We start from the raw sequence: 23,066 nt of genomic DNA on the forward strand, positions 1-23,066 counted from the left end.
CAGGCTCAGCAACGCAGATCCCATCAGCATCAGGACAGCATGGACCTGACCCCCTGTACCCACAGAGCCAGCACAGAGGCATCGCTGTGGCCCATGCAGAGGGTTGGTCCTCTGCTGTCTTTTGGCCCGGAGCTCCTCAGCAGGGTCTCATGACACTGATGGGCAGAACCTGTCGAGGTAAAGCTTGGTCATTTCCTATCTGACATTTTTTCCCCCAAAGCACTGTCCCAGCTGAAGGTGAAGGATGCTGTACCCAAAACAAGGGAGCTGCTCTTTCACTTATATTGGTATTTGACAGTGCTGTTCAAGGCATAACTTCCTTGAAACTTTCTTGTGCTGGGTCTTTGAGACCCTCCATCCCTTCCCACACACACCTGTCCTGGTGCTCAAGCTATCAACTACATACCTGCGGTGTCACCTGTCTGAGAGCCAGCCAGTGGCCACCCTAAATCCCAGGCAGAGCAGGTTGAAAAGGAGCCGTAGCCCTGTAAAACATCTCAGATTTCCAGTGATTGTCACTGTCTGCCTGTGGCTCTGTGAGGTTTCTGCCCCAGGAGCCTGAATGTCGGTGGGGTTAATGCAGAGGTGGGTGAGATCGGTAAGACCTGAGGTGAGATAAAGGCAACGCTTTTGGGTTGTTTGTATCTGGAAATGGAGTTGCCTGCAGGAGTTTCAGACCCAGCGAGCGGGGCAGTGCTTGCCAGGCTGGCAGGTGGGGGCTTGGTGGCGATTGCACAGTTGTGCAGTCTTGGAGAAGAAAGCCAGAAGGCCAATTCCAGCACAGTAAGTGCAACTAAGTGCTGCCATATGGCACCTTTTGCAGAACAAGAAGCACACAGGGAGTGAGCCATCTCCACCGCTTCTCCTTTACAATGAACTTTCTAATTCTCCTGAAAGTACAGGAAGGACTTGATGACCTGTGGGGTCAGACCAGTTGGCAAGGTGTTGTTGGAGAGCCCTGGGAAAATGAGCAACAGGGAGTGCAATAATTCCCCACAGATAACATCTCCACGGTCTTTTACGCTGCCTCATCTACATCTGCCAGAAGGCAGGTGGTAGGAGGGCAAGAAATTTCTAAAATAAGCTCTAGTGGTAGGGAACCTGAGGTAGACCAAAGGAAAGGGTGAGTAGACTGTATCAAGGATGGGTGGTAAAACCCTGACATGGCAAATGTGCAAGAGAGAAGAAATGGCCACTGCTGGCCAACAGGTGCTTTGACAAATACTGCTGCCAGGAAAAAAAAGAAAAAAAAAAAAAAAAAAAAAGGTAGCCTCAAGCTATTTCTAGCTCATGACACCCAGTCTTCCTTGGATCCATGCCTTCCACCAGCTTTCAAGGGCTTTCTGCAGACTCAAGGCTAGCAGATTTGCTGAAATACTAAAGAAATCAGCCTAAGGCTTGTCCATAGTTCCTGGGGGGAACACTGCCAGCCTCACAGGGAGCTCTTAGTCAGACCTAGGGGACTACTACAGATCCATATTCTCCTCTTTTTAAAAATGAGCCATAGCTACATGACCCAGCAGGGCAGAGCAGCATGAAGGAAGAAAGGATTAGGATTTTCTGCTGCATTTAATAAAGCCATTTTGTGCTCAGTGTTCCCATGAGTGCCTCCATGAAGCACGCTGGCACAGGAGCACCGACGCACGCACAAACCTGGGTTGCTCCAGTACATCTCTGCGGACGGAGAACTAAAGGAGGAACAAAATAAGAGCCCAGAGAACAAAAGGTCCCTGATCCTCAGGGATCATTTCTTCACAGAGACAAGGAGTGTGTTTGGGGCAAGCTCTTTTGCTTCTCGTTTGCTCTTGGCTGCAGCGGGCTCGCACGAAGGGATGGAGATGCTCCAAGAGACAGCCGGCAGGTGGGCGGCGGGACGACGGGGAGCTTGCAGAAGAGCAGGGCACCAGGAAGCCAGTGTGTTTGCAGGGCTGTGTGAAGGATTTTACTGATTTCTAGCAACTGGGATCTCCCTGGCAGAGGAAGATGTCTTCTCACCCATGCTGAGCCTCTTCCAGAACCAAAAGCCAGCATTGCTAACAGCCCTTTGCAATAGTTTGTTGTCCGTTTTATTTTTCTCAAAACCTCAGCTCTGAAAGTGTGTAATTGTACTACAATACATGCTTTGGGCTTTTCAAAAGATTTTTTTTTTCCAAAAAACATTTGTGATGAACCCCATTGGTGAGAGGGAAGCTCAAAAACCATGAAAGCCCAGAAGGCAGAAGGAAACAACTGTGAACAATTAACAAACCCTCTGACAAGCCATCATCTTTTGGGGACATTCATGCCGCTTGAATGCATGTGGCTGGCAGCATCACGAATCCAAACCACAGCTGCTAGAGCTGCTGAAAGAAACATCGTCATCTCCATTGCTGCACGCACACTGGGAGAGTTAAAAGTTTGCCTCTGGTACGCTTCCCTCTCTTCTCACTCCAAAACTGGCTATTTTTGGTGCAGCCTATAAAAATCACCTTTTTTTACATGAGTGCTGCATGCAGCTGGCTGTGACAGGGGGTTTGCAGGGGACAGGGGTGGTGAAGGCCACCAGCAGCTCCCACGCTGGCCAGACAGCCCCGAGACATGCAGCCAGCTCCTAACGCAGCCTGTACACTCTCTCTCCCTGTGCTTCAGTGGGACTGGGATCTCAGGTTTCCATCCCCAGGCTGTGACCTCACCCAGGCATTTTGGTGTCTCTTCTGTTTTTGCAGTCCCTGGGGACTTTGTCTGCCCTGAATGCGTGAGAGCAGGAAGCCCACCAGCTTCTTACCGCAGTCCCAGGGTGATGTCCCAATGGGGCTGCCAGCAAAACCCAACCTTTCCCATAGACCGGAAGTGCTTTTTATCTCAGGTTATTTCCATTGGCAATATATGCTTTAACTCTTCAACCTGCAGCTGCTGTTTAGCTGTCAAAGCAAGCTGAAATGATGCAGAGGCTCTCTCTGAAACCCTGCCCCACGCATGTGGACTCTTACTGTCTCAGCAGAGGACTTGGAGGCTTTCTGTGCTGCTGACCTAGTCATTAGTGGCTGCAATAATAGCAGGGGAGCCCCCACATGAACTGCAGGGGAGGCCTTGCTGGATCTAATTTGTGGGACTGGGCAGGTTTCTTCCTCTGAAATTGTCCTCGGTGAGGTTTGGATAAGGCCGAGGGAAGGTTGCAGTGAGGGTTTGGTAGCTGGAGCAGGATCTCTCCTCCTGCCTGTGTGCTTATCTCCTCCCGTGCTGGGCATCCATCACCTCTGATAGGAGTCCTCAAAGCCAAAGGGCAAACTGTGCTGTTGGTAAGTTATCTGTCCACTGCATATGGTGTAAAAAGGAGCAGACGACCGGTCTGATCATCTGCAGGGGCATATCTGAAAGGGACAGAAGAGGGCCCATCTGGGAGAGGAGGAATTCAGCCCTGGATGTCGTGACATTTACTCCCCTCTCTTTTCTCCTGTCAACCATTCATTGAACCTTCTGATTCCTTTGCAAGAAGGAGGACTCCATTCATTCAGCACCACCCTGCTCAGTTTAACATTTTTATTTATTTTTTATTGATATTAAGTCTTTTTTCTGGTGGCCTTTCAAAGGAACCCAGCCCCCATTGCTTCTAGTGAAGGCATAAGGGCTACATTTGGTTTTGGCACCGTACTTTGCCGGGTGCTAGGGGTTGTTTCTTTTGCATCAGGCCCTGTTTCCAGGTGATTTAAATGCATATAAGCAAGTACATCACCCACTAAGCAAACAGAAGGGAGGAGGAAGGAGTGTCAAACACGTCTAGTATGCAGTGGATCCGTCACACAGCAAAGGTGAGGACTTCTCCCTTGGGGAAAAGGTTCTGGGGTGACAGCCCCAGGTGGACCACAATGACCGTCCAAGCAGCATCTAAGGGAGCTGCTCCTTGCCGGCAAAGAGGCACTTGATTGCCGTGTTGCTCTGAGCCACAAGTCCATCTCAGTGACCACCCACACAGGTTTGGGATGCTCGGCACCTCATTGAGCCCCTGCCCCATCCACGTGTTTTTCCTTGAGCTTTCTGTCCTGTGCTTAGGGGAGGAAGGGAGACCTTCGCTGCCACCTCTGTCTGGCAGAGATGAGGGAGTGCATTTTGTTTCTCGGGAGAGATCAGGTTGCAGTCAGCACAAACATAACCCCCTGTGCTCTGCGGGCATGTTATCGATATCGGCAGCCTTCAGAAGTTGCTGGATTTTGGAGCTCTTTCTCTGGCAATGGCCAGGCATCCAAGCACAACTCTTGGGTAGTTATCTTATGAATAACTATGTAATGAACAGTGCAATCACAAGAATAGATCTTGCAGATAATCTTCTTCCATGGCGGAAATATTTCACTTATTTTTATCCTTGTTTCCTGCCTGTTAGCCAGTTAATTATCCCTTACAGGATTTTCTCTAAGACTCTTTTGGGAAGGAAACTTGGCGAACGCTGCTTAAATATCATTGTCCATTTAAATGAGAACAGAGGATTCAATTTTAGTATCTTCTGGAAAAAAAAAAAAAAGAAAAAAAAAAGACTTTTTCTTTTGTGAAACTGTTTGGTTGTTTTTAACCCTGACTCTGATGAGCTGCCGGTAACAGAGCTCTTTCCTCTGGATCTTGATCTGCCTCTGGATCTGGATCTGCCTCAACACGTGCACAAGCAGCCATCTCTGCAGGGGGAACACGAAGAGGAGGCTCTTGCACTCCAGCATTGCCCTGCATTAAATGATGGGACTCCTGGGCTTGCTGCTGAGCTGCTTGCCCTGTGCCAAGGCCCTCAGTCCTGCCCCACATCAGCGTCGCATCCCTCTGTTCTCCCTGAGATCAGGCTCTTTAATGGATGTCCTTGCGGAAGCATTTAAAAATGCAAACCGTCTTCGTTGCCATAGTGACAACTCTTCTGGAAATGGGGAAAAAGCCCCGGGAGGTCAGAGCCACACTGTGTGCTGCTGCGGATTCACGTTGGGTGCTGGCAGCCGGGTCCCCCATGCTCCCCACTGCTGCTGTGGGGCTATGGGAGTCCCACTGCCAGGTCTGGGTGCCCCCCCAAGGGGCTGAATTCACAGCATCTTTGGGCTCCTGCAAGCTCAGGCTGGGGTTTCAGGTAGTAGCATGGATAGTCCTGGCCTCCCTTCTGTTTCCTGGGTGCACATATGCCCTGCAATGCGTCCCTCACCCCATTGCAACAGCGCGGTGAATCAGGCTGTCCTGGAGGAGTATGAGGAGCACCTGCCTGCATAGGATGGGAGAAGTGCTAGGAATAGCTACAGCATTACCTAGGGCCATTTCTGTGGCTGCTGCAGTTCGTCTAAAAGTGGAAACTGCCAGGAGGGCATCCTGCCCATCTCTGCGCAGTGCTGCTTGTATGTCTGTCCTCACAGGCCTCTGTGTGTCCTACCCCAGTGCCGGGCTGCAGGTGAGCTCATTCCTCAGCTGGAGGCAGAAAATATCACAGGGATGGCAGCTGAAGGGGTTAATGGAGGAGGCAGTAGCTCCCAGCACATAAAATCAAGCTGCTCGGTTGGAAAGAGTGTTATAAAAAGACAAATCCTTCAGGACAAAAGCAGGGCAAGTGATGCAGGGCTTCCCATCCACCAAAAAGTTTTGGAGTCCACAGTTCCCTGAATTTCCAGGAAGAAAGAAGTCCTTATGGTGGAGATCAGCTGGATTAATCTCGAGCAGCTTGTGGATATGGTTTTTGTGCAAATATGTAAGGAAAGCTGGGTTATCCTTTTAGGTTGCTGGCACCACAATAGGAAGCTCTGCTGATGGAGGATACTCAAATACTCAAATACTGACTTTTGGGGTTCTGTCCTCCACCCTGGCTCTTCTCATTGCTTCTTAGGAAGAGATAGTCGTTCCTCAGTGAGTTTATAGTCTGTGCACATAACCCAAGAGGGAATCTGAATTGCTGCCTGAGCACAAGGACAGGGGAAAAAACACCATAACCCAGGCTGTAATTTTCCATATGTTAGGCATTTACGGTGCTTTCTGTGACAGTGATATATCAGCAGCCAGCATGCAGGTTGCTGGGATTTCACGTAAAGCTAAGGAGGACATCGGTCCTTGGCTTATTCATTTGGCTTCTGTCTCTTATGTGGCTTCACCAGACATTGAATGCATCAAGGTTTGGCTACGCCTACTCCTTCCCTGTCTTCAGAAATTATTTCCAATGTTACTTGACACGAAGGTACAGTTAGGCAGAGCCTGGAAGCCAACCAAGTCATTGCACCTTCACGGCTTACTGAGCCTAAGTGAATCCCAGCAGTAGGAAGTGCACATGCTGCTAGGCTGTGGGATGCGTGAGGTAGAAAATGCTCATTTGAACCAATTGCATAAAGTTCATCTTAACCTGCATTGCAGAAGGGTATGGGCTCAAGCAAAGCTAGCGCTGGCAGAAGACCAGACATTTCTTTGCCACTTGGTCCTTCATCTGCACGCCAGGTCAGACTTGCATGGAGCACAGCAGCCCTACGTGCCCCAGGGAGCTTATACAAAATGATATGAAAAAGGATAATGTTTGCTTCTAGAGGTTCATAATCTCTTTTGTCTCCAATATGTTGAATTAGCACCTCTCTGTCTGATAGGAGCTTCTGCTGAGTTGTCATTATTTCAGTCATGGGGTGAAGGGGAATGCTGGTTCTGTTGAAACCAGCGGTGCTGTTCCAAATGGTCGAGGTCCTGCTTCTTTTCTCCCTGAAACACATGACACTGTCCTTGCCAGAGTGAGCTAGTTTTCCTGAAAACAGTAAACCATGTTATTGCTCATCAGCGGTACACTAACCTGAGACAGATTTGGGTAAGTTTTCACTTTAGAAGCTCAGCATCGTTTTGAACCTGTTCTGATTTGGACTAGGTGACATTGGCTGTGCCAGAGATGTTCTTTGCACAAGAATATGTCACTGGCATTTGTGTCAGAGGACTGATGCCCATTAATTTCCTTTCCATTTGTAGACCCAGCTTCTTGTTCATCTTTTAAAAGCAAAGGTCGAATTAATGTAAAATTTTCTTCCCCAAATTTAAATGCATCACTGTGTCCTACATATACCTGTTCACATCATTGCTTCCACCCACTTCCACAGTCCAAGCCATGGACAGATGTCCTTTTCTAGCCCCATCTCGTTGTTTCTGTCTCCTCTGACCTACTGGCCAGACTGGTTAGATGAAAGGACCTCTTTTAATCAAGGTAAGCTAAGATAATATTTTGAGCGCAATGTGAACATCTCGGATGAACATCTAAGTTATACTGCAAGCTTGAATGGATGAAGCCAAAGTAACTCACTACCATTTTTCATAAGTTATTTTTCTTTCTGAAGAAGTGAACAAACCTGAGTATTACTACAAAAATTTCAAGCAGGTGGGAAATGAGGTAAAAGAGTGTCAACAGGATGTGTTCAGAAGTGAACAGCACTGCTCAAGGATTCACTTTGGAACCTGTCCTCGTTAACATCCTCTTTAATGAGCTGAGCATGCATGGAAGAGCGTATGGATTGCTTCTGCAGATGAGACAGTTGAGATCATTGCCAATGTGGAAGAGGATCTCAGTGTCACACAGGAAGCATGGAGTGACTTGGGGTGCCATTACAGAAGCAGTATGAGATATCACAGTGTATTTGGATCTATTAATAAAAACTTCTCCCATTAGCTGGATGCTCAAAATTACTAGAGGAAGAGGAAGTGGGGTAATAACTAATTGCAGGATAACTATAGGCACAGGCGGATGTTACTAACACAATCCTCAGAGATGTACTTAGCAGAGAGGGATGTATTTCTGCCTTTGTATGAGGCTTTGATTACACCTTGTCCTGCGTGTTGCTTATAGCTCAGGAAGAGCAAACTGCCAATGGAAATTGTGTGGAAGAGTAGGCAGTGGAGGCATCCCTGTCCTACACAGGGATGTGAAACAGTGGACTTGTGAAAATAGAAAACCATATACGAGTACAGTTCTGACCCTCACCTGCATCCCTCATGGGATATCAATGAGGGAGAAAGATCCACACATTAGGACAGCGTGCCTCAGGACAGATTAACATGGGCTGGATATGGATCAGGCATGGGATGGGATCTCAGTGTGGTTCAGAGCCATATGGGGAGGAGAGAGTTTCTGGACCAACACTCAAACAGTCCCATGCCATAGGAAAATTATGAAATATAATTTCTTCCTCCATGGGTGCCTGCCTGTTTTGTTATTGCATTACTTCCAACAATAGGAGCTGTGGCAGGTGATGCACTTTTTCTCTATGTCCAGAAAAGAGAAAAGTGAGCAACATCACAGGCTTGGCCCCTTTGGCAGTGTTTCATTGACACTGTGCCTAGAGAAGCTAGACCTGTGCTTCATGCACAGTGGAAGACACCTACTGCCCTACATGTCCTGTCCTCCTTAGCATGAGTCCTACTAGCAGCACAGTGGCCAACCACAGCATTTAAAAGTTCTTGAGTCAAATAGACATTCTCCAATGATTTTTCGTGCAGTCATTTGGGGCTAGTTTTGCTAATTATATGTAAGATTTCTGCTTAGAATGAATATAGTCTCTTCCCTGTCCTCCTACTGAGGTCATCGATGTTGTTCTGAAAGTGCTGTACCCATAGCACAGCTATTCCCACCCAGGCAAACTACTGTCCTAGTCCAAAGGGCATGCCTAGGGCATACTGAAAACTGGCAAGAAAGAAGATTGCATCCTAATGGTTTCACTTTACCAGTGCGACATCTACGCCCGCATGTGTGTACTCGTCTGTCTGCATGTATATCTCCTCTAACCATCTTAGCTGGCTCCATTTCCAGCCTCCCTAACCCTGTAAATTCTCTGTTAGCTGTCTTCCCAGCTTACCACACAGGAACACCATTAAGGTTATCTAGGCAAGGAAATGATCCCACGTCTTTTGCAGATTAGGTTAATACTGGAGTATCTAACTCATGTAACCCTTAAAGGGAGTGCTCCAAGTGCCAGAAGGAAGCACCTTAGTGGTCTAACATCCCACCATCAGTGCAACGGTTGAATTGCTCTCCATAGGAGCTTCAGGCCTGGGGCTGCTCAGCAGTAGTACTCCTTGCCTTTGGGAGGGAGAGGATAGGAACAGGGTAAGAAGTGCACTCTCAGCAGGTAGCTTGCTTGGGAACTGTGTACTTGCAGCTTTGCAAGTCCCTCTGCACTGTGGGACTTGCTGAGCCCAGCCCAGGACGTGCCCTGACATAGGGCTCCCTCCAGATGCCAAGTTCTGAGCGCAGATGACCCTCTAGCAAAGCAATGAATTTTTTGGACCCTTCAGAACACACAGAGGAAACCTTCTCTTTCGGGGAGGCTGGTCTGCCCTGGAACAAGACTTCCTAACCATCATTGCTCTTTGGCACATCTTCAGAGCTCTGTGTTTAGCACCCATACCTCACTCCAGCAACCAAGGTTAATACTGGCAAGCAAAGACATCTGTTATGTATTTGCAAAACGCCTATGGGCAGGCACTACCTAATGAATCCATAAAGAAAGATATTTTTTTTTCAGTAAATCTAAACGAACCCTCGCTGAGGGCCCACAAAGCGGAATTGTGGTTCCCATTGCTTTGAGAGTTTGGAGGGAGGATCTATTTTTCACAACATGCAGGCACCAGATATTGTATCCAGTTCAAAGGCGGTAACATAAATCTCGTTTTCCACTGGGGTTGTTAACATAATCAAATATTCATTTATAGCACATATTGGCAAATAAAGGCTTGACATGCTGTAATTCACCCCTAGCGTGTTCCATTTAATGTGATTTTTCTTCAGAGTAATCAAGCCTCCTTTGCCTAAGCTGAACTTCTGATACGAACCCATGCACACCTGCGGTGGCTGCTTATTTCCTGGGGAGCTGCGCCTCCAAGGGAGCACACAAAGTGAGGAGCACAGCCAGATGAGCCCTGTGGTAAATCTGCCAGCCACACTCACCTGCTAAGCACCCAGCCCTGAAAACCTGCCTTTTGGCTACATTTGCCCTGTGTTCATTTCCCTTCAGGAGCAGAGAAGCTCATAAAGATGCAGGATCTAGGGCAGGTTTTAGGAACACACTGAGCAGGCAAGTTTCTTGTGGTCTTCCTTGAGTGTACTCGTTGTTCAGCCCATCTCCCTGCTGTGGGTGCCTTTCTCCTTGAGGCAGGACCACGGGGAGCTAGCGGCATTGTGTATTCTCTGCACAACTGGGTCTTTGAGTTCTGGCTCACACCCTACAAGCTGCCCTCAATAGCTTTTGTAGGCAATTTCAGAATGAGCGTGTGGACCCTTGCTCTCTTCCACCTGCACGTCCTGGAATACAAGGGGGGCTTCCCCTCAGCAGCCCCGCTCTGGGTAACTTTTGTGGACGTGCTGGGAAAAGTCCAATAGAGCACCACCGAGATGCTGAAGGGCCTGGAGCACCTCTTCTATGAGGGGACGCTGAGAGAGCTGGGGCTGCTCAACCTTGGGGAGAGGAACCTCGAGGAGGGAGCTCATCCACGTCCACAGACACCTGAGGGGAGGGCACAGAGGACAAGAGTCAGGGACGTGGGGCTGGCACCCTGCTTGGGGTGTCCCTGCTGGAGCGGGGCTGGGATGGGTGGGCCCAAGGGTCCCTCCCCACCTCAGCCAGTCTGGGACTCTGCAAGAAAGAACATGGGTTTTATTATAGTGACTGCAGCGCTGCAGGTGGGCTCTCATGAGAGCAGAGCAGAAGGGGAGAATCTCCTCCCTTGCCTTGCTGGCTGCACCTTGTTTGGGTGCAGCCCAGGACACGATCAGCTTTCTGGGCTGCAAGTGCACATTGCTGGCTCATGCTCAGTCTTACATGCTCTCAGTCCACTTGTCAACCAGCTTGGATTCATGTTTGGGATTGCCCCGGCCCAGGTGCAGGACCTTGCACTTGGCCTTGGTGAACTCCATGAGGTTCACACGGGCCCACCTCTCAGGCCTCTCCTCTGGATGGCATCCCTTCCCTCTGGCATGTCGACCGCACCACTCAGCTTGGTGTTGTCTGCCCTCTTGCTGAGGGCGCGCTCAATCCCACTGCCCATGTCACCAACAGAGATGTTAAATAATAGCGGTCCCAGTACAGACCCCTCGGAGACACCACTCATCACTGGTCTCCTCCTGGACATTGAGCCATTGACCACAACGCAAGAGTACAACCATCCAGCCAATTCCTTACCCACCGAGTGGTCCATCTGTCAAGGGATGACGGGAAGCTCCATCTTGCACATGATGGTCCATTCTGGCCCTTGTGCCATCTGCCTCGTCAGCAAGCCTTGCTTGGGTGTGCTTGCCAGTGACAGAGCAATCGGCATGGCGAGCGATGAGATACCCAGACATACTCCATGGGCCTGTCCCCAGCTGTGGGCAGAAGGAGGTGCTGATGGAGAATACAAATATCTAAGCCAAATGTCAGGGTCCTTCCCTTACCTACCATGTCCACTCCAGCCAGCAGAGCCCCAGGGACTTCCTGAGCCTGGGGTGCACCCAGACACTTGTTGGCTGCCCAAGGCATGCACCTGACCTCTCCTGTCCTGTGAGCATTGCCAGTTTTCCCCCAGTTCTGTGGCTGTGACACGCACAGCTCCTTGTTGTGCCAAAGACCATCTTTTTCAGTTTTCCTGCCCAGTGCCCACCTCATCCTCTCAGACATCTCATCTCCCTGCGTGCTCTGAGGCTTTGCCACGCTGCTGGCCTGCCCTCCGTCAGCAAGACACCGAAGGGCCCAGCATGTGGCAGAGCTGTGGGTAAGGCCCAGCTCTGTCTGCATTAAGGATAAGACTCCAAGGGCACGGAGGAATTTAGCTGCTGTTTCCAGACAGGCGTCTCTTTCCCTATCCATGATCCAGGCTGGCTTTGCCCATCTATTGTGCCACGTCGGCCCTACTTCTCTCCCATTTCCCCCCTGCAGGCAAAGGGTCACGCTGTCAGCTGCACAGAAGCAAGCTTGTGACTATGAGACATTTTTCGTTAGTCAGCAACAACCATCTCGGGTTTCAAACCGGCCAAAGCAATGAGTCCCAGCCTCTAAATATTTACAGGGGAGGCAGGAAATGAGGGCAAATCCAGCTAAACGGACAGGCTAACGCTGGCAGCTGCTGGGGGGGGGGGGGGGGAGGGGGAGGGTTGTAGGTATGTTTTAGAGCTGTGCAGGGGGAGCTGAGGAGAACTGCGAGCCCGACAGTGTCTTTGAGGTCCTCCAGGAGGGGGGAGGCCTGATCCTGCCAGGGGTGCAGGCTGCCAGCTCTCCTCACACTGGTGATTATTCACCTCAAAGCACTCAGCAAGGGGCCCGGCCCCGCACCTGCGCCTCTGCGGCCTCCCAGGCTTGTGGACACAACGGAGCATGGACGGGTAAGCAATGCCCCCCATGTCCCAGGGACTGGTAATTGCATTTGCATTCTTGTCTTGCTGGTCACCTCAGTGAGCATAGCTCGACCATAGATTCCTCAGCAGTTGCAGGACCAATGCCATATGTGTTCCTGTAGCCTAGTATTTTATAGTTTGTTGCTGTCTTCCCCTAAGCAGGAATCTTCTGGCCAGCTGTGCTCTCCAGTGACATTGTCCCAAGCCAAATGGTCATGGAAGGTGCTGGAGCAGGTTAGGTCAGGCTGACGGTTGGACTTGATGATCTTGAAGGTCTTTTCCTACCTAAATGATTCTCTGGCTCTCAGCAGAGCACAAAAGTCACCACAGATCTGTGCGAGTGATTGACTGAGCTGGCAGCATTTTTACCTTGTTTAAATGGTGGACGACGCGTTGTGTTCAGCGTCGTTTCCTACCAGGTTGAACAGTGTGGTCTCCATCTCTCTGTATTTTCCTCAGAGACAATCTGACCTGTCTGCAGTTTGGAGGCTACAGTCAGAGCTGGGATCAGTGTCGTGCTGCCAGCACCAGGTGCCTGAGTCCCTGTCTCCTTGCAGGGTCAAGAGGCCTGCCTGGAGGATGGCAACGCATCCAGTCCAAGCTTATCCTGATTATCCCTACCAGCATATTTCCCATGCTCTTTTTGCAAGACATTCAGTGATCAAGCCACTGTAAAACATGCAAATCACGTAAAGCGATTTAAATGACTTAAAATGTGAAAAATGTGTAAATTACTTTTCCAGCTTCTGTTTAAGAACTTGTCTGTATGAATACCCTGACATGCATAAATATGGAGAAATAGTGTCTGCAAATCCAACCCTATTTCTAATGTCTTTCAATGCAAAATTTTAACTTCCCTCAAAGGCAGCCCAAGGTCCAAGGGAGCAGCGAGGCAGTTCATTGGAAATGACTTGGCAGAGAAGGTGGGAATGTAGCAGGAAGAACTGAAATATCAAAACGTAAACTATAGAAAAGGAAGTTTGGGCTGATGCACACAAGGAGCTTCACGGTGCTTTGGGAGGACCTACTACTCGCATCCTATGTGTCATTCACTGTGGGTGAAAGTGGTTTTGCCTTTCTGGACAATAATAAAGGATCCACTCTGCGCTACAGGGCTGGATATTTGGTGAGTTTACTGTGGGTGGGTGGGAGGGGGGTGAATAATCTGTGTATTTATGCTCTTCTCTATGCTACTTCTCTCTTGAGGCTTTCAGCACTGACCAATGAACTGTGTCAAATCTTCCCTCATCATCATTTTCTTTAGTGGGATTGTAGGCAGTTTGAAGCCACGTCAGCTTCACTTGAGCTTTTGAGAGCAATGGGGGAGAGGAGGCAGTAGCAGACTTCCAGTCATTTGCTCTGTCCCATGTCTTAGATGTGCTCATGCCTCTCACCCAAGAAAGTGTGCAGAAGGCACTAATTTAGGAGACTTAACCTCCTATATGTTCAGGGCTTGTGCCCTGGGAGATGGGAGAAAAGTGTGTATCCCTTGTAATGATGTGAGGTTGCAGGACGATAATGGAGAGCACTTGAACAAGGCTGACCAGCCTCAGCTGACTGCTGAAGCCGCAGCACCCGAGACACAACAGTACAGCCAACACTACTGTTGGACCTTGTCTGATGCAAGACCTCTATCCTGCAACCCTTGCTGAGCTGCAGAGCAAGAAGAGTCTGTGCCAGGCACTTACAGCTCTCTTGTTCTAGCCCTTGGACTTGCTGTCTCCTGAGTTTTGGCTTCCAGCACAGCCTGAATTTTCTCCTGAGCAGACCTCATATCTTGAGTTTATCCAGCTGTTATCAACATATGTGCTTCCTTGGTGACTCATGCCCTGTTCCCTAACCACATCCCCTTCTCTCTTATGCCCCCACCCACCACAACTGAGTCACTTGGCCTCCCATGACAAGCCAGGAACCTCTTCCTTCAGTCATGCGTGTAGAAACTTCGAGCTGAGTCCAACGTAAGCACCTCTGGACTTCCTTTTTTAAAGCAGGCTACAGAGCAAGATCTCAATTGCTGTTAACAGGCTGGTCCTGACCTGCCTACATTCAGTGTGCAGTACCTACACCAGATCTATACCCACACTCTTTTGCTCACTGTGCTTGCAAAGGGAACACTTTAGAGCAGTGTTGTCCTCTCTACTGCTCTTCGGTTCCCCAGAAGGACCAGTCTATCCCTAACTGATGCAGAAAGAGAGGTTGCTCAACAGTCTTGGCTAGCAAGACAGAAGTAGGTGGCTCAGTGGAGGTGGGAGCAGAGAAAAGGTCATTGTGAAGTCTTAGTCTTCCTGATCCCAAACCCTTTCCCATCTTTTGACTCTTCAGTAGCTCACGGGAAGTGACTTTATGGTTTTATCCCATGCCCCAGTAGCTGAAGAGCAGCTCAGTGTAATTGCCACCGAACCCAGTCTTTTACAAGCTTCACTTCCCAAGCGACGTGTTTATGCACTGTATGAAACACAGCCACTGTCAGCTCACTTTGAAGGTCTGCCACACAGCCAGAAGGGTTTGGATCTGTGGTTAACAAGCCAGACCAAGCTGGTATTCAAGCTGAGTGTATATTGGTAGCTATTTTCCCTAATGCTTCCTGTTTATGGTCAGTAGCTCCATCTATCATATTAAGCTTTTGTTAGACGTTTTCTTTGTCAATGGACAAGCACACAGGGTTTTAATCACCATCTTCTCTTTATGCCAAAGACTGTTCATTTCTAACCTAAAGTAACTCATTCAGGGCTGTGATTTTAATGAGTGCAAATTTAGTGGGAGAGGAGCTGTATTCTTCATTTTTTCCCTGTAGATCTGAAACATTACCTGGCTTCTTTCCCAGTGTCATCATCTTCAATTAAAAGACATTTTCATCTGCTCGTGGAAGACATTTTAGCACAAGGGGAACACTGAAAAATGAGGTGAGTATTTCCTTTTACACACTGATGAGAGAGTTGCTGTTGGGCACCTTAATTTAGGGCTATCTCTGCCCCTCACTGCTACATAAGATGAGATGTTGGTGCAATGTCTCATCTTCACAGGACCTTTGTGAAGCAATGCAGTGTAACTTTTCAGGCTGGGAGGTGTACAGTCAAGATTAAAACATAAATTTGTCTCTATAGGAAGGTAATGGTATAAAATTAGATGAATCCTAGGAGGTATTTAAGAGATGTGTGGACGAGGCACCAAGGGATATGGTTTAGTGATGAGGCTCAGTAGGTCAGGTTGATGGTTGGACTTGGTGATCTTGAAGGTGTTTTCCAACCCAGGTGATTCTGTGATTCTATTTTTACATGGGCATCACAGCTCCTGGGTGACTGTCCTTGGTTTGGGGTAAGGTGTACTGGCAAAAAACAACGCACAGAGCCTTTCCTTGGAGGAGAAATACAGTGTAGGTGCATTTCTGGGCTGCGGAAAGCTGTATGAAATGCTAGACCTTCTGCTTTAGTCATCTTGAGTGAGCAGACTGGGCCATGCCTACCCTGAGGTCAGACACGGTGGAGGAGGAAGATGGATATCTTGTTGGCCATGATACTGATGACTAAAATGTAATAATATTCCCCCACACACCCCACCAAAGTCTTTCAGACGAACTTGGACAACTTTGGATGTTTCTCATAAAACCAAAATTGTGTTTTTTCTGCTTGGCACCAGATGAGGTGGGCTGGCTCTGTGTGCCTGTGCCCTCCTTTGAGTGAAGCAGAGCTTCCTTCAGGGAGCCGTGGCAGGACAGAGAGCTGGACCCCAGTTGCCCATCATGTCCCTGTGTTCTGGGAGCACTGGTCAGGAGCACCAACATAGACTCAGGACCAAGATGAACTCTGTCCCGTCCCAGATTTATGCCAGAAGAAGATCCTCCTGCTGTAAACACCTTTCTGCTGAGAGACCCAGGCTAATTACCATGTTGCTGCCCTCCTTTGTTCTCTCATTTTCTTTTTTTGACTCCCCTGCTGCTTCAAACATGCTTGTGAGCTCCCTTTCTGGCAGTCAGATCTGACAGCCTGTGGGTCTGACTTCTCTCTCAGACTGGAAGGGCTTTCCAGACATGTGCACAAGATGTAAATACCACCTCAACACTACCACAAAACATTTCTTCATGCAGAAAAGTAAAGCAGAAATCCAGCGTTTTGGTTTCCTGCTGGAGGAAGATAGTGCTGTATCCCTCCCAAAGGCAGTTGTTCAGCTCCAGAAACTATTTAGGATGACATAGGAGTGGGATGTTCCAAAATTCTTGGAGACTTGATGGAAATGCAGTTGTGGGAAACCAATCATTGCTCAGAAATGTCTTTTGTTTTACTGGTGATATTTTTTCCTCTCTCTCCTCAGCTTGCCTTATATAATTATAAGGGTGGTGAAAGCTCAAAAGGCAAGGCTTGATTGCAGCAATTAACTTCCCCAGACACAGATGCTGAATGATTGTGAGCTTGGGCCTGTCTCTTGGCTGCTACAGGCTACTGGAGTGATTGCTGGCATTCATGAGTGAACCTCACTGCCCACCCCAGCATGTAGGGAGGGATGCTAGAGCCCCATTACCAACAGGGGACAGATATGATCACCAAGATGCACTAAGTGCCCAGGTCGCCTCTGCACTTTATGGTGTTTAGAGACCCAGCTCCCCTTGGTTTCAAGGTGATTGAGTTGCTCATGATTCATCTCCATGTTTTCTCACTTTGACCAGAAGCACTCAGTAGGGTGAAAAGTAAAGACAGGTTTCCCCTTTTTTGTGCTAGGGACCTGAGCACAATTTCAATGCTAGCTAGGATCTATGAAGAGCTTTCTTTGGAGAGCAGAGGAAGGATCAACAAAGTCTGTCTGTACCACATCAGATCTGGGAGCAGTGGTGGAGGTTTACAGCTCAGGAATTACCAGCTATATGCAGCACCAGTGGAGGGATTCATGGATGGTTTGGGCAGAGGAGGTCTACTAGGAAAGCCAGAAATGCTGCAGCGCACGTGTGGCTGGAGGAAGCAGAGAGAAGTTGTTCATAGGAACAACACTTGCTTGCAGGCTAGATCTGGGGATTTTGGAGCAGGGAACTTCCAGCTGATCTTCTGCTTCTGCTGAGTGCACTGCACAAGCAGTTTCTCTATAAAAAAGAAAACTGGTGAGAAGAGTCCTGCCTGATGCTTTGCAGACCAACTCAGCAAGACCTGGGTTTCTCCTGGGCAACAGGACATCAGGAGGTCTTACCCAGGATTGCCTTGGGTGCCAGCAATGGGAGTGTAAATATTTTGAGGCGGTTTCCTACAGGTACACTGGGCAGGCCGGGCTTGCTCAGCTTCCAGGATCAGGGCACTGAATTCATCGTGGCTGAGGGCCTCAGCTAAATCGGGGCAATTTTCTTCTCCTTGGGTTTTGAAGCGCCACGCTTCAGCCTTTGCATAAATAATTTGAAAGTGGAGGAGGAGGGTAGTCCTTTGAGGAAGGCAGTAGCAAGTGCACAGTAAATGATAATGATAAATGTCCTTCAGGAGGAACCAGCAGGGATGGCATCAAGATCCAGTTTTTTAAGCTGAGTTTTTCCATCCCCTCCAGCTTTCCGCTTCTGTCCGTGCCTGTTGTCTACCTCCTCTGAAGACATCAAATACTCGGGCCACTCCAATCCCTCCCCCAGCTGCAAGTCTGTTTGGGAACTCAACAGTGGGCTCTGTCGCAGGGAAAAGCAGGATGCTCAGCCAGAGACAGGTTGTGCTGAGCTCGGGGCAGTGCTGTGTCCGGGAGGCTCTTTCCTTGCCAGGGTAGCAGGATCATTCACTACACCTGCATTTATTACAGCTGGCAGACCCTTACCTGGTTAAGTGACACCAGTCCAGTGACACCTCCTGGGGTCATTTCCATGGCACGTGTCCTGTACAAGCATCCAGCAGTGGGAACTCCCCATGGCCAGGACACTCAGAGATATGTCAGAACTGCTTTCTTCCTCTTGGGGCTTCCCTTGGGGCTGTGAGTTCTTGCTGAGGCTGTGAGGAGCGCAACGGGATGCCCCTGCCCTGCCTTTTTCCCTGCATCAGGACTTTGTGCATGCAGAAGCAACTACTTGCCAGCTTTCTGCATCCCAGGGCCCCCTGTACAAAGCTCCCTTTCACCTTGGAGCATCCGGAAAACATAATGGGGCAGCAATTACTGGGGCGGGTGCAAACTCAGCTCTGGGAGATACATGGCGGGGAGCCACTTATTGTTAATTAGGCATGTTGCTGTTGGCTAGCCTGGGCTTTTGCTGCTGTGCAGGAGTGTGTTTGCACCAGGGGAGCTTTGTGGCTGGCTGAGCTGCTGCTGGGAGTCACAGTTCAGGCATGCTTGGGTCAGGGGCTGGCCAGAATGGCTCCATCCAAAACCTCACGTGGGGCAGATTTCACACCATGCTTACCCTTCGTGCTTTCTTCAAGAAGGAGATGAGGCACCAGCCAGGGCAGCCGGGAGCTCTGCAGCCCGGAGGTGATGGAAGCGCAGCTGGAGGTGGCTGACCACTGCAGCGGACATGTGCTGAGATCCTCCTGGACAGAAACATCTTGCAGCTGTTCTGCACTCTCTGCTGGACCCAAAATAGTCTGCTTTGTGGTTTCCCTGCCCTGTAGTTTCTGCACAGAGCTAGGGAAAAATCAGACTGACACGGTAAAATGAGGAGAGCTCTTTTGAACCACCAGAACAATGTGTCTTCTGGTTTGGCTCCAGTTTGGCACAAAGCTGGGTATCCAACCTGTCATTTATTTCAAATAGCTGCTGAGCTGTGACAAGGACAGCCATAGCTACCAGATCTCTGAAGCCCTTGGGAAAGAGCAGGGTGGATTTCAGTGTGAGGAGGGATTGCCCCAGCCTGGCCATGCTGCCTCTGAAGGACCTGCAAGGAGCAGAAGTGAGGTTGCTGAAGGAGCACCCCTTGCGCCTTTGCTCCTCAGTGCCCCAGGCAGGGCCTTTGCAAGAGAGACACCCGGCCACCCCTGGCCGAAGGAGGCCTGAGGATTGCACGGGGACCATCTCCTTCTCCTCCCCAGAGTGCTGTGGTCTCCAGGGTTGGCCTCCTGGGGGAGGACGAGAGGACGGCAGGCAACAAGGACACTGCCAGCCTCGCTCGGTGAATGGTGGCACCGCAGGCCGCCAGCAGCCTCCACCAGCCCTGTGGCCAAGTGGAAGAGGGATTATTGGTAGCGCTCTGAGGTGATGCCCCATGCCATCCCCACCTACACTTGCAGTGGATATGGGGGCATATATGGGGGATCCCCCCTCTCACAATTTGGGGGGCTGCTCAGTGCTGCCTCCTTCCTCAGTGCAGCTGGGGAGGTCCCAAAATCCGAGGGCAAGATCTCTGCTCATGGGATGGTGTGGGAGCAGGGTGCCAGGACCCTGCTGTCGGTACAGGGAAGGGCCTACCCACCAACAGCACAGCCCTTCAGCAGATCCCTGCCTTGGTTCAAACTTTTGCTTCGTTTCAGTTCTCCCACATGGAAGAAAATGTGGAGCTGAGGTTTCCACAGCCACCTCCTGTAGGACAAAACCAGAGCTCGGGCCCTTGTTCTCCCTACCAGACAGCACCGGGTAGCCCTTTGCTGACAAATATGAGGCCTGCAGTCTTGGAGCTGATAGTAAACCCACGAGAAGGAAAATTAAGACCTATAAGGGGTGGAAGAGCACTGTACTCCTTGCTGTAGCAGAGCAGGAGCAAGAGGGTCTGGGTTGCCAGCCCAGAGAGAGCAGCCAGACACCCAGCCCTGCGGCCAGCTCAGGAAATGGTCTTTTTGTTAAGCAGCTCTACGCAGCTCTAATTAAATTACGGGATTAGAGCCATCTCATTCCTCACTCATCTGGTGCCAGGCGCTTGTTCCAAGGGAGTGCTCTCCATTAAAGGGAAAACTGCCCATGTAGCACTCTGCACGGTCTCATCAAGGGGCCGAGCTGCCACAGAGTCGTTCCTTTGTCACACTGCATTGCAGCTCAGCTGTTTGGGGCTGTGTGACAATGTCTTGCTGCCTGGCAGTCACTTAGGCCCTGAAGCTCTTCGCTTCCTTGTTTCAGGACCTCCAAGTACTCCTTGATGGGTTTTCTGAGCAGAGCTCCCTTCGGTACTTGCAGCAAGGTAGTGCCTGGAGAGAACTAGTCAGATCATCAGTTTCCAAAAGCAAATTTGTATGTGGCCTCCATCTTCCTCTCCACGCTCTGGTTCTTGCCTGTGGGCCTTCCAGGATGCTTATGGGATGGATAATCCTCTGCTTGCTGCTCTTAGCTGTGTGCAAGTCTGCTCAGGGTGCACAGGGTCGATCTGTGCATAGCAGCAAAATTCATGCTTTATGGGATGGTCTCACCCGAGGTTCTGAAGAGGACAAAGGCTTTGATCTGCGAGATCACAGAGTCACAGGAAGGTTTGGGTTGGCAGGGGCCTTAAAACCCACCCAATGCCTCCCCCGCCATGGGCAGAGACCCCCTCAACCAGAGCAGGAACCATCTAGCCTGGCCTTGGGCACCCACAGCTCCTCTGGGCAGCCTGGGACAGGGCCTCATTGCCCTCAGAATGAGGAATTTCTTCCACAAACTTAATCTAAATCTAGTCTCTTTTAGTTTAAAGCCATTCCCCCTTGTCCTATCACTATACTACCTGATAAAGAAGAAAATATAGCTCAGAGCAGCCAGCAAAAGAGGAAGCTCCAGGATGCAAAACAGAGTTCCCTTGTGTTTGTTTTTGTTGTGTGCAGTTCTTGGTTACACAAATTTCCTGTCCAAGGGCAGACCTCTCGTTATGCTGTGCTTGGTGATGAGAGATTTGGGCACTTTTTCAGCTTACATTTTGGCACTGTTTTTCTTCTGTTGCTTCACAAAGATGTTGCCAGGGAGCCTTGGTGCTGAAGGAAAGGCTCTTCTCCTTTCACCACGCTCCTTATGATATGGCCCCAACTCTCGTGACTTACCACCATGCTTTGAGGAGCCAGTCAGACTGCAGCTTGGTGAAGAAAGATCCCTTGCCATGGCCCATGCACAGAAAAGCAGGGACTGTCCTACACAGTGGTGCCTCTGTGCCCTCCAATTTATTAAGCGTAAACACAGCGATAATTAAAATTTATTCCTTTCGCCAGGGAGAGATGTGTAGGTGATTGGATAATGAAAGCCTTTTGGGATAATTGGATGATAGACAGTGAACATTGCATGGATAGGGAGGAAAGGATGAAAAGACAGATGGAGTTTACAGGGAATAAAAGATGGTAAATCTGCTCAGAGGTTTTCTAGAGAATGTTTTTTTCAGTAATTTCTAAAGAAGTTGCTGGAAAAATAAGTGTTTTATACATCAATACAGAATATTTTGTTTTGAAGGTGAAGGGAATTCAACGTCATTGGCTCTGTTTGTGGCCATGTTGACTCCAAATGAGCTCTTTTGTGGTTTTCTTTCTCAAGTTCTCCTGCATGTGCCAGGTTCACTAGCCAGATACTGCCTCCTGTAAGGTCCTGCACTCTGTCCCCAAATCTGTTCTCCTGCACCCAAACCTGGTGCAGGAGCTGCATGCACAGCCAGCACTGGGAGAGCTGGAACTTTGGCTGGGATGAGGAAGGGCCACAAGGCACCCCAACGAAGAGTCCCAGAGGCAACATGGAGGTGGACACTGGACATCCTCCAGAAGCCACAGAAATTGGCAATTTGACAAATTCCTCCTCTATTGTGATTTAGAGACAAGTAGAAACAGGACAGTGTGTCTGACTGGTGTTCTGGACAAACTTGACACTGCCCAAACAGCATGAGGACAGTACAGTTATCCTTGCCTAGCCATCGAGGGAAAGCAGGCTGCATTTGGCATGGCAGAACGGGCACCAGCATGGTCCTAGTGAGGACTAATAGGAGAACTACATCTCTTTGAAAGATTTCTGTAATATTATTTGCGAATTCCTACTTCCCAGCGTTGCAGTCTGCAACAGCAAGGCCCATTGCTGCTGCAGAGAGCACACAAGCCAGCTGCAGGGAATGACTGCAGGCTTCTTCCAGCTTTAGGAACTGGCTGTTTATTTGCAAGCCAGACACTAAATTTCTCATGCCCTTTGCAATGTGGCATTTTCCCCTGCTGCTGACCGAATATGGCCATTTTGGTGGGGTCACTGGAGTAGATAAAACTCAAGTTTCTCTTGCTCATTGCCTAGCATAAAACCCCATACAAGGTCTTCTTGGCAGTGCTGTTGCCAGAGGGTCCATAGCATGAATTTTACCTCAGCTGTCTCCTTCATTCAATCACTAAACTGCATAATTACTTTTGGAGAAGTCATTTTTCCCATCTTGTGCTGTTCTTGGCTGGAGGCATACCATGTCTTAGTTTTAATATGCTGCCTTCTCTCCTGGACAAACTCTCCATCTCTTCTGCTTTTGTAGAGTTAAGTAAAGCAGAGAAAATCCTGCCTGAAATGAACCATCTTCCCACAAACTGAGTTCATCCCTCAAAATATTCAAACCTCAGCTGGATACAGCCCTGAGCAACTGGATCTGGCTGGACCTGCTTCGAGCAGGGGTTTGGACCGGTGGCCTCCAGAAGTCCTTTTAAACTAAATTACTCGAGCTCTGTCATTCCAGCCTCCTGCAGAGCCACTTTGCTCCCCTTTTTCCCCTCTCCTCTGCTCTGTCAGTCCTCAGCAGTGACCTGAATCAGGGGTGAAAACCTTTGCCCAACTGCCCGGTGTGGGTGAGGGCATCCCCCCAGTGCTGCTGAGCCTCTGATCATGGCTGCCCTGCACACAGGGTGCAGGAGGGGAGCCTTTAGGCTTCACAGCCCGGACCAAATATTTACCCTCTGCATGGTGTGTCACAGGC

At 49.5% G+C, this 23,066-nt stretch overlaps 1 long non-coding RNA gene across 8 annotated transcripts in view; it reads left to right on the plus strand.

Moving 5' to 3' along the window:
- Positions 1-12,061: 12,061 nt before the first annotated feature.
- LOC121072207 overlaps positions 12,062-23,066 on the plus strand; it is a 28,225-nt gene continuing 17,220 nt past the window's right edge. For 2 of the 8 annotated variants that reach the window (XR_005821061.1, XR_005821065.1), the window contains exons 1-2: positions 12,109-12,298; positions 13,175-13,436. This is a non-coding gene — a long non-coding RNA (uncharacterized LOC121072207). Of the gene's footprint in view, positions 12,299-13,174; positions 13,437-15,104; positions 15,214-23,066 lie in introns of all 8 variants that reach the window. The other 6 variants (XR_005821062.1, XR_005821066.1, XR_005821064.1 and 3 more) reach the window with 6 other exon arrangements.

The sequence above is a fragment of the Cygnus olor genome, chromosome 6 (assembly GCF_009769625.2).
Source record: "Cygnus olor isolate bCygOlo1 chromosome 6, bCygOlo1.pri.v2, whole genome shotgun sequence".
Classification (NCBI taxonomy): Eukaryota; Metazoa; Chordata; class Aves; order Anseriformes; family Anatidae; genus Cygnus; species Cygnus olor.